The following is a 10,360-nucleotide window of genomic DNA, read 5'->3' on the forward strand; positions in this document are numbered from 1 at the left end:
TCCGATCACATCCAGAGCTGTATTTACAATTCTTACACTCCAATCACATCCAGAGCTGTATTTACAATTCTTATACTCCGATCACATCCAGAGCTGTACTTACAATTCTTATACTCTGATCACATCCAGATCTGTACTTACAATTCTTATACTCCGATCGCATCCAGAAAAAAACTATAGGGAATAATACAATTGTAGATAACTCGATTTAACAGCAGAAATGTAACAGCAGCTCTAGATGTGACTGGAGTAGATGACATGATGTAATTGCATGATAGTAACAGCAGCTCTGGATGTGACTGGAGTAGATGACATGATATTATTGCATGATAGTAACAGCAGCTCTAGATGTGACTGGAGTAGATGACATGATGTAATTGCATGATAGTAACAGCAGCTCTGGATGTGACTGGAGTAGATGACATGATATAATTGCATGATAGTAACAGCAGCTCTGGATGTGACTGGAGTAGATGACTTGATATAATTGCATGATAGTAACAGCAGCTCTGGATGTGACTGGAGTAGATGACTTGATATAATTGCATGATAGTAACAGCAGCTCTGGATGTGACTGGAGTAGATGACATGATATAATTGCATGATAGTAATAGCAGCTCTGGATGTGATTGGAGTAGATGACATGATGTAATTGCATGATAGTAACAGCAGCTCTGGATGTGACTGGAGTAGATGACATGATATAATTGCATGATAGTAACAGCAGCTCTGGATGTGACTGGAGTAGATGACATGATATAATTGCATGATAGTAACAGCAGCTCTGGATGTGACTGGAGTAGATGACTTGATATAATTGCATGATAGTAACAGCAGCTCTGGATGTGACTGGAGTAGATGACTTGATATAATTGCATGATAGTAACAGCAGCTCTGGATGTGACTGGAGTAGATGACTTGATATAATTGCATGATAGTAACAGCAGCTCTGGATGTGACTGGAGTAGATGACTTGATATAATTGCATGATAGTAACAGCAGCTCTGGATGTGACTGGAGTAGATGACATGATGTAATTGCAAGATAGTAATAGCAGCTCTGGATGTGACTGGAGTAGATGACATGACCACTCTTGTATAGTGTTATATTGGGGCAGGGTTCCCAGTATTGGTTTTGGCTCCTGATTTGCAGTGTCCATACATAAAGGGGTTAATGCTGCGCTCTTCTCCTCTCCCGCTTGCGCACAGGGCGGCCATTGTCTGGCTATTGATCGTGTCCTCCTGAGATTCATCATCACATCAGGGGGTAAATATTGACCCAGAGAACATTCCCTAGACACAGCGTCATAAAGAAGGCATGTCACCAATAAGGAGACCCTTTGTCTATAATAGAGAAGTATGCTCACCACCCAGCTTTCCTATAGTCCTGAATGGCAGAACGCACCTGTCAGCTGTGGATACAGCAGAGGCCACTGTGATGTGTTATCCGCTGATCCACTTCTCTACTGTTTATGTTCATGGCGGCCCCGATAGCGGGTAATCTCATAAGAAAGCGGAAAATCTGCAACAAAACAGTGGAGGCAGCAGCAGTGTAAAGTATGGGGGAGCCCTGCCCAATGGATACATGTAAGTGACATCTGTATGAAATCTGCTCATACAGTCCTATGAAAAAGTTTGGGCACCCCTATTAATCTTAATCATTTTTAGTTCTAAATATTTTGGTATTTGCAGCAGCCATTTCAGTTTGATATATCTAATAACTGATGGACACAGTAATATTTCAGGATTGAAATGAGGTTTATTGTACTAACAGAAAATGTGCAATATGCATTAAACCAAAATTTGACCGGTGCAAAAGTATGGGCACCTCAACAGAAAAGTGACATTAATATTTAGTAGTTCCTCCTTTTGCAAAGATAACAGCCTCTAGTCGCTTCCTGTAGCTTTTAATCAGTTCCTGGATCCTGGATAAAGGTATTTTGGACAAACAATTCAAGTTCAGTTAAGTTAGATGGTCGCCGAGCATGGACAGCCCGCTTCAAATCATCCCACAGATGTTCAATGATATTCAGGTCTGGGGACTGGGATGGCCATTCCAGAACATTGTCATTGTTCCTCTGCATGAATGCCTGAGGATTTGGAGCGGTGTTTTGGATCATTGTCTTGCTGAAATATCCATCCCCGGCGTAACTTCAACTTCGTCACTGATTCTTGAACATTATTCTCAAGAATCTGCTGATACTGAGTGGAATCCATGCGACTCTCAACTTTAACAAGATTCCCGATGCCGGCATTGGCCACACAGCCCCAAAGCATGATGGAACCTCCACCAAATTTTACAGTGGGTAGCATGTGTTTTTCTTGGAATGCTGTTTCTTTTTGGACGCCATGCATAACGCCTTTTTTTATAACCAAACAACTCAATTTTTGTTTCCAAAATGAAGCTGCCTTGTCCAAATGTGCTTTTTCATACCTCAGGCAACTCTATTTGTGGCGTACGTGCAGAAACGGCTTCTTTCTCATCACTCTCCCATACAGCTTCTATTTGTGCAAAGTGCGCTGTATAGTTGACCGATGCACAGTGACACCATCTGCAGCAAGATGATGCTGCAGCTCTTTGGAGGTGTCTGTGGATTGTCCTTGACTGTTCTCACCATTCTTCTTCTCTGCCTTTCTGATATTTTTCTTGGCCTGCCACTTCTGGGCTTAACAAGAACTGTCCCTGTGGTCTTCCATTTCCTTACTATGTTCCTCACAGTGGAAACTGACAGGTTAAATCTCTGAGACAACGTTTTGTATCCTTCCCCTGAACAACTATGTTGAACAATCTTTGTTTTCAGATCATTTGAGAGCGGGCTGTCCATGCTCGGCGACCATCAAACTTAACTGAACTTGAATTGTTTTGTAGAAAGAAATGGTCCAAAATCCCTTCATCCAGGATCCAGGAACTGATTAAAAGCTACAGGAAGCGACTAGAGGCTGTTATCTTTGCAAAAGGAGGATCTACTAAATATTAATGTCACTTTTCTGTTGAGGTGCCCATATTTTTGCACCGGTCAAATTTTGGTTTAATGCATATTGCGCATTTTCTGTTAGTACAATAAACCTCATTTCAATCCTGAAATATTACTGTGTCCATCAGTTATTAGATATATCAAACTGAAATGGCTGTTATAAACACCAAAATATTTAGAACTAAAAATGATTAAGATTAATAGGGGTGCCCAAACTTTTTCATAGGACTGTATCTCATACATGTTACAGGGCTGAGGGTTACTGAGCAACATCCATACATGTATGAAGACCTCCATACTTTACACTGCAGTCTGCACCCAGAGAAGTAACACCAAGCAAAATACAATCAGAGGCCACAAGCAAGAGCAATCCCTGGTGTGTAGTGGTTTAGTGTCCGGTCCCTGGTGTGTAGTGGTTTAGTGTCCGGTCCCTGGTGTGTAGTGGTTTAGTGTCCGGTCCCTGGTGTCTAGTGGTTTAGTGTCCGGTCCCTGGTGTCTAGTGGATTAGTGTCCAGTCCCTGGTGTCTAGTGGTTTACTGTCCGGTCCCTGGTGTCTAGTGGTTTAGTGTCCGGTCCCTGGTGTCTAGTGGTTTAGTGTCCGGTCCCTGGTGTTCAGTGGATTAGTGTCCGGTCCCTGGTGTCTAGTGGTTTAGTGTCCGGTCCCTGGTGTGTAGTGGTTTAGTGTCCGGTCCCTGGTGTCTAGTGGTTTAGTGTCCGGTCCCTGGTGTCTAGTGGTTTAGTGTCCAGTCCCTGGTGTCTAGTGGATTAGTGTCCGGTCCCTGGTGTCTAGTGGTTTAGTGTCCGGTCCCTGGTGTCTAGTGGTTTAGTGTCCGGTCCCTGGTGTCTAGTGGTTTAGTGTCCGGTCCCTGGTGTCTAGTGGTTTAGTGTCCGGTCCCTGGTGTCTAGTGGTTTAGTGTCCGGTCCCTGGTGTCTAGTGGTTTAGTGTCCGGTCCCTGGTGTGTAGTGGTTTAGTGTCCGGTCCCTGGTGTCTAGTGGTTTAGTGTCCGGTCCCTGGTGTCTAGTGGATTAGTGTCCGGTCCCTGGTGTCTAGTGGTTTAGTGTCCGGTCCCTGGTGTCTAGTGGTTTAGTGTCCGGTCCCTGGTGTCTAGTGGTTTAGTGTCCGGTCCCTGGTGTTCAGTGGATTAGTGTCCGGTCCCTGGTGTCTAGTGGTTTAGTGTCCGGTCCCAGGTTTCTAGTGGATTAGTGTCCGGTCCCTGGTGTCTAGTGGATTAGTGTCCGGTCCCTGGTGTCTAGTGGATTAGTGTCCGGTCCCTGGTGTCTAGTGGTGTAGTGTCTGGTCGCTGGTGTCTAGTGGTTTAGTGTCCGGTCCCTGGTGTCTAGTGGATTAGTGTCCGGTCCCTGGTGTCTAGTGGTTTAGTGTCCGGTCCCTGGTGTCTAGTGGTTTAGTGTCCGGTCCCTGGTGTCTAGTGGTTTAGTGTCCGGTCCCTGATGTCTAGTGGTTTAGTGTCCGGTCCCAGGTGTCTAGTGGTCGGTCCCTGGTGTCTAGTGGTTTAGTGTCCGGTCCCTGGTGTCTAGTGGGTTAGTGTCCGGTCCCTGGTGTCTAGTGGTCGGTCCCTGGTGTCTAGTGGTTTAGTGTCCGGTCCCTGGTGTCTAGTGGGTTAGTGTCCGGTCCCTGGTGTCTAGTGGTTTAGTGTCCGGTCCCTGGTGTCTAGTGGTTTAGTGTCCGGTCCCTGGTGTCTAGTGGTTTAGTTTCCGGTCCCTGGTGTCTAGTGGTTTAGTGTCCGGTCCCTGGTGTCTAGTGGTTTAGTGTCCGGTCCCTGGTGTCTAGTGGTTTAGTGTCCGGTCCCTGGTGTCTAGTGGTTTAGTGTCCGGTCCCTGGTGTCTAGTGGTTTAGTGTCCGGTCCCTGGTGTGTAGTGGATTAGTGTCCGGTCCCTGGTGTCTAGTGGGTTAGTGTCCGGTCCCTGGTGTCTAGTGGTTTAGTGTCCGGTCCCTGGTGTCTAGTGGTTTAGTGTCCGGTCCCTGGTGTCTAGTGGTTTAGTGTCCGGTCCCTGGTGTCTAGTGGTTTAGTGTCCGGTCCCTGGTGTCTAGTGGTTTAGTGTCCGGTCCCTGGTGTGTAGTGGGTTAGTGTCCGGTCCCTGGTGTCTAGTGGGTTAGTGTCCGGTCCCTGGTGTCTAGTGGTTTAGTGTCCGGTCCCTGGTGTCTAGTGGTTTAGTGTCCGGTCCCTGGTGTCTAGTGGTTTAGTGTCCGGTCCCTGGTGTCTAGTGGTTTAGTGTCCGATCCCTGGTGTCTAGTGGTTTAGTGTCCGGTCCCTGGTGTCTAGTGGTTTAGTGTCCGGTCCCTGGTGTCTAGTGGTTTAGTGTCCGGTCCCTGGTGTCTAGTGGTTTAGTGTCCGGTCCCTGGTGTCTAGTGGTTTAGTGTCCGGTCCCTGGTGTCTAGTGGATTACTGTCCGGTCCCTTATGTCTAGTGGTTTAGTGTCCAGTCCCTGGTGTCTAGTGGATTAGTGTCCGGTCCCTGGTGTCTAGTGGATTAGTGTCCGGTCCCTGGTGTCTAGTGGATTAGTGTCCGGTCCCTGGTGTCTAGTGGATTAGTGTCCGGTCCCTGGTGTCTAGTGGTTTAGTGTCCGGTCCCTGGTGTCTAGTGGTTTAGTGTCCGGTCCCTGGTGTCTAGTGGTTTAGTGTCCGGTCCCTGGTGTCTAGTGGTTTAGTGTCCGGTCCCTGGTGTCTAGTGGTTTAGTGTCCGGTCCCTGGTGTCTAGTGGTTTAGTGTCCGGTTCCTGGTGTCTAGTGGTTTAGTGTCCGGTCCCTGGTGTCTAGTGGTTTAGTGTCCGGTCCCTGGTGTCTAGTGGTTTAGTGTCCGGTTCCTGGTGTCTAGTGGTTTAGTGTCCGGTCCCTGGTGTCTAGTGGTTTAGTGTCCGGTTCCTGGTGTCTAGTGGTTTAGTGTCCGGTCCCTGGTGTCTAGTGGTTTAGTGTCCGGTCCCTGGTGTCTAGTGGTTTAGTGTCCGGTCCCAGGTTTCTAGTGGATTAGTGTCCGGTCCCTGGTGTCTAGTGGTTTAGTGTCCGGTCCCTGGTGTCTAGTGGTTTAGTGTCCGGTCCCTGGTGTCTAGTGGATTAGTGTCCGGTCCCTGGTGTCTAGTGGTTTAGTGTCCGGTCGCTGGTGTCTAGTGGATTAGTGTCCGGTCCCTGGTGTCTAGTGGTTTAGTGTCCGGTCCCTGGTGTCTAGTGGGTTAGTGTCCGGTCCCTGGTGTCTAGTGGGTTAGTGTCCGGTCCCTGGTGTCTAGTGGGTTAGTGTCCGGTCCCTGGTGTCTAGTGGTTTAGTGTCCGGTCCCTGGTGTCTAGTGGATTAGTGTCCGGTCCCTGGTGTCTAGTGGTTTAGTGTCCGGTCCCTGGTGTCTAGTGGATTAGTGTCCGGTCCCTGGTGTCTAGTGGTTTAGTGTCCGATCCCTGGTGTCTAGTGGGTTAGTGTCCGGTCCCTGGTGTCTAGTGGTTTAGTGTCCGGTCCCTGGTGTCTAGTGGATTAGTGTCCGGTCCCTGGTGTCTAGTGGTTTAGTGTCCGGTCGCTGGTGTCTAGTGGTTTAGTGTCCGGTCCCTGGTGTCTAGTGGTTTAGTGTCCGGTCCCTGGTGTCTAGTGGGTTAGTGTCCGGTCCCTGGTGTCTAGTGGGTTAGTGTCCGGTCTCTGGTGTCTAGTGGTTTAGTGTCCGGTCCCTGGTGTCTAGTGGATTAGTGTCCGGTCCCTGGTGTCTAGTGGTTTAGTGTCCGGTCCCTGGTGTCTAGTGGATTAGTGTCCGGTCCCTGGTGTCTAGTGGTTTAGTGTCCGATCCCTGGTGTCTAGTGGGTTAGTGTCCGGTCCCTGGTGTCTAGTGGTTTAGTGTCCGGTCCCTGGTGTCTAGTGGATTAGTGTCCGGTCCCTGGTGTCTAGTGGTTTAGTGTCCGGTCCCTGGTGTGTAGTGGTTTAGTGTCCGGTCCCTGGTGTCTAGTGGTTTAGTGTCCGGTCCCTGGTGTCTAGTGGGTTAGTGTCCGGTCCCTGGTGTCTAGTGGTTTAGTGTCCGGTCCCTGGTGTCTAGTGGTTTAGTGTCCGGTCCCTGGTGTCTAGTGGTTTAGTGTCCGGTCCCTGGTGTCTAGTGGTTTAGTGTCCGGTCCCTGGTGTCTAGTGGATTAGTGTCCGGTCCCAGGTTTCTAGTGGATTAGTGTCCGATCCCTGGTGTCTAGTGGTTTAGTGTCCAGTCCCTGGTGTCTAGTGGTTTAGTGTCCGGTCCCTTGTGTCTAGTGGTTTAGTGTCCGGTCCCTGGTGTCTAGTGGTTTAGTGTCCGGTCGCTGGTGTCTAGTGGTTTAGTGTCCGGTCCCTGGTGTATAGTGGTTTAGTGTCCGGTCCCTGGTGTCTAGTGGTTTAGTGTCCGGTTCCTGGTGTCTAGTGGTTTAGTGTCCGGTCCCTGGTGTCTAGTGGTTTAGTGTCCGGTCCCTGGTGTCTAGTGGTTTAGTGTCCGGTCCCTGGTGTCTAGTGGTTTAGTGTCCGGTCCCTGGTGTCTAGTGGTTTAGTGTCCGGTTCCTGGTGTCTAGTGGTTTAGTGTCCGGTCCCTGGTGTCTAGTGGTTTAGTGTCCGGTCCCTGGTGTCTAGTGGTTTAGTGTCCGGTCCCTGGTGTCTAGTGGGTTAGTGTCCGGTCCCTGGTGTCTAGTGGTTTAGTGTCCGGTCCCTGGTGTCTAGTGGTTTAGTGTCCGGTCCCTGGTGTCTAGTGGTTTAGTGTCCGGTCCCTGGTGTCTAGTGGTTTAGTGTCCGGTCCCTGGTGTCTAGTGGATTAGTGTCCGGTCCCAGGTTTCTAGTGGATTAGTGTCCGATCCCTGGTGTCTAGTGGTTTAGTGTCCGGTCCCTGGTGTCTAGTGGTTTAGTGTCCGGTCCCTTGTGTCTAGTGGTTTAGTGTCCGGTCCCTGGTGTCTAGTGGTTTAGTGTCCGGTCCCTGGTGTCTAGTGGTTTAGTGTCCGGTCCCTGGTGTATAGTGGTTTAGTGTCCGGTCCCTGGTGTCTAGTGGTTTAGTGTCCGGTTCCTGGTGTCTAGTGGTTTAGTGTCCGGTCCCTGGTGTCTAGTGGTTTAGTGTCCGGTCCCTGGTGTCTAGTGGTTTAGTGTCCGGTCCCTGGTGTCTAGTGGTTTAGTGTCCGGTCCCTGGTGTCTAGTGGTTTAGTGTCCGGTCCCTGGTGTCTAGTGGATTAGTGTCCGGTCCCTGGTGTCTAGTGGTTTAGTGTCCGGTCCCTGGTGTCTAGTGGTTTAGTGTCCGGTCCCTGGTGTCTAGTGGTTTAGTGTCCGGTCCCTGGTGTCTAGTGGTTTAGTGTCCGGTCCCTGGTGTCTAGTGGTTTAGTGTCCGGTCCCTGGTGTCTAGTGGTTTAGTGTCCGGTCCCAGGTTTCTAGTGGATTAGTGTCCGGTCCCTGGTGTCTAGTGGTTTAGTGTCTGGTCGCTGGTGTCTAGTGGTTTAGTGTCCGGTCCCTGGTGTCTAGTGGTTTAGTGTCCGGTCCCTGGTGTCTAGTGGTTTAGTGTCCGGTCCCTGGTGTCTAGTGGTTTAGTGTCCGGTCCCTGGTGTCTAGTGGTTTAGTGTCCAGTCCCTGGTGTCTAGTGGTTTAGTGTCCGGTCCCTGGTGTCTAGTGGTTTAGTGTCCGGTCCCTGGTGTCTAGTGGTTTAGTGTCCGGTCCCTGGTGTCTAGTGGGTTAGTGTCCGGTCCCTGGTGTCTAGTGGTCGGTCCCTGGTGTCTAGTGGTTTAGTGTCCGGTCCCTGGTGTCTAGTGGTTTAGTTTCCGGTCCCTGGTGTCTAGTGGTTTAGTGTCCGGTCCCTGGTGTCTAGTGGTTTAGTGTCCGGTCCCTGGTGTCTAGTGGTTTAGTGTCCGGTCCCTGGTGTCTAGTGGTTTAGTGTCCGGTCCCTGGTGTCTAGTGGTTTAGTGTCCGGTCCCTGGTGTGTAGTGGATTAGTGTCCGGTCCCTGGTGTCTAGTGGGTTAGTGTCCGGTCCCTGGTGTCTAGTGGTTTAGTGTCCGGTCCCTGGTGTCTAGTGGTTTAGTGTCCGGTCCCTGGTGTCTAGTGGTTTAGTGTCCGGTCCCTGATGTCTAGTGGTTTAGTGTCCGGTCCCTGGTGTCTAGTGGTTTAGTGTCCGGTCCCTGGTGTCTAGTGGATTACTGTCCGGTCCCTTATGTCTAGTGGTTTAGTGTCCAGTCCCTGGTGTCTAGTGGATTAGTGTCCGGTCCCTGGTGTCTAGTGGATTAGTGTCCGGTCCCTGGTGTCTAGTGGTTTAGTGTCCAGTCCCTGGTGTCTAGTGGATTAGTGTCCGGTCCCTGGTGTCTAGTGGATTAGTGTCCGGTCCCTGGTGTCTAGTGGTTTAGTGTCCGGTCCCAGGTTTCTAGTGGATTAGTGTCCGGTCCCTGGTGTCTAGTGGTTTAGTGTCCGGTCCCTGGTGTCTAGTGGTTTAGTGTCCGGTCCCAGGTTTCTAGTGGATTAGTGTCCGGTCCATGGTGTCTAGTGGTTTAGTGTCTGGTCGCTGGTGTCTAGTGGTTTAGTGTCCGGTCCCTGGTGTCTAGTGGTTTAGTGTCCGGTCCCTGGTGTCTAGTGGTTTAGTGTCCGGTCCCTGGTGTCTAGTGATTTAGTGTCCGGTCCCTGGTGTCTAGTGGTTTAGTGTCCGGTCCCTGGTGTCTAGTGGTTTAGTGTCCGGTCCCTGGTGTCTAGTGGTTTAGTGTCCGGTCCCTGGTGTCTAGTGATTTAGTGTCCGGTCCCTGGTGTCTAGTGGTTTAGTGTCCGGTCCCTGGTGTCTAGTGGATTAGTGTCCGGTCCCTTATGTCTAGTGGTTTATTATCTGGTCCCTGGTGTCTAGTGGTTTAGTGTCCGGTCCCTGGTGTCTAGTGGTTTAGTGTCCGGTCCCTGGTGTCTAGTGGATTAGTGTCCGGTCCATGGTGTCTAGTGGTTTAGTGTCCGGTCCCTGGTGTCTAGTGGTTTAGTGTCCGGTCCCTGGTGTCTAGTGGATTAGTGTCCAGTCCCTGGTGTCTAGTGGTTTAGTGTCCGGTCCCTGGTGTCTAGTGGTTTAGTGTCCGGTCCCTGGTGTCTAGTGGTTTAGTGTCCGGTCCCTGGTGTCTAGTGGTTTAGTGTCCGGTCCCTGGTGTCTAGTGGTCGGTCCCTGGTGTCTAGTGGTTTAGTGTCCGGTCCCTGGTGTCTAGTGGGTTAGTGTCCGGTCCCTGGTGTCTAGTGGTCGGTCCCTGGTGTCTAGTGGTTTAGTGTCCGGTCCCTGGTGTCTAGTGGTTTAGTTTCCGGTCCCTGGTGTCTAGTGGTTTAGTGTCCGGTCCCTGGTGTCTAGTGGTTTAGTGTCCGGTCCCTGGTGTCTAGTGGTTTAGTGTCCGGTCCCTGGTGTCTAGTGGTTTAGTGTCCGGTCCCTGGTGTCTAGTGGTTTAGTGTCCGGTCCCTGGTG

This window comes from Leptodactylus fuscus, chromosome 2 (genome assembly GCF_031893055.1).
Source record: "Leptodactylus fuscus isolate aLepFus1 chromosome 2, aLepFus1.hap2, whole genome shotgun sequence".
Taxonomy (NCBI): domain Eukaryota; kingdom Metazoa; phylum Chordata; class Amphibia; order Anura; family Leptodactylidae; genus Leptodactylus; species Leptodactylus fuscus.